This window comes from Silurus meridionalis, chromosome 25 (genome assembly GCF_014805685.1).
Source record: "Silurus meridionalis isolate SWU-2019-XX chromosome 25, ASM1480568v1, whole genome shotgun sequence".
Lineage (NCBI taxonomy): Eukaryota > Metazoa > Chordata > Actinopteri > Siluriformes > Siluridae > Silurus > Silurus meridionalis.
Window position 1 is genome coordinate 14,313,766 of NC_060908.1, and position 1,050 is coordinate 14,314,815.

Genomic DNA, 1,050 nt, shown 5'->3' on the forward strand with positions numbered 1-1,050 from the left:
AAAAGTAATCTATTCCTATAAATTCTATTTCTAACATCCAAATTTATAAATTCATTAAATCTTTTTGTAAATATAGAACAGATTTGGTAGCATCAGGATTTTGAAAACACTCCAATGAGTTATGCAAAGAAAACTTGGGACATAAGAGAGTACCTCTCCGACTTCACTAATTGCTCAGTATTTCAGAAGGTCACAACTTGCAAGGGTTTGAAAAATATTTGCTGAATATAAAACACAGGGGAAAAAAATGATACGGTATTTATTTCATGTGCAATAGCTCAGGACCGAAGCCTCAGAAGTTTTAACTTGTTGGTGACCAATGAAAAAATTGAGAATTGAGAAATTGAGCATCAAAACTCCTTCAAACCTTGTGCAATACTCCTTGTGCGCCTGTAGGCGGCTAAATGAGGCTCTACAAAAAAATAAAAATAAAGTCTTTAAAGCAGACAAAGACTTTAAACAAAAAAGGTTTCCAGGAATTGTAACTGAGTGGCTGTACTGTAGGAGTTCCTGGAATAGCGAGTTACACACTTAAACCGCCTTTAACTTCTTTCACCCCATCAGGCCACATCCCACAGTGAATATTTTAAACTGCATCCAGTACCCACCCTACATTCCTGCTTAAGACTTACTCGCACAACCAGTGCAAAACAGACACTAACGTACACATTGACATTCAAACAGAAAACCAGTGCAATGGAAGGAAAGATGCCTCTGTCTACTCCAGGCTTCAGTGCACCCACTTACCTGGCTTGGTCCATCTTTAACACAATATGCTGCTGTACTCCACTTGGAATCATCGCAATTGTGTTCTCGTGCCGGGTAAGCAACTTTTTTGTTATTGCAAATCACTAAAAAATGTAAGGATAAAATAAATCTTTTTTTTTTGTTGTTATAGACGGACACGGCGAATCTTATCGGTGATACCACAAGAGCTAATGCGCATTCCCGATTGGCCAAGAAACTGAACATCGCTGCAATGGTCATTGGAATTGTTTTCGTCATCATCTTCATCGCGATTTATGTTGTTTTATTTCAAAAGATCCAGGA

General features: G+C 37.8%; 1 long non-coding RNA gene across 1 annotated transcript; it reads left to right on the forward strand.

Annotated features, from left to right (window-relative positions):
- LOC124379158 lies at nt 1-1,050 on the forward strand. Its single transcript, XR_006924380.1, has 2 exons — nt 1-822; nt 899-1,050. It is a non-coding gene; the product is annotated as an uncharacterized LOC124379158 (long non-coding RNA).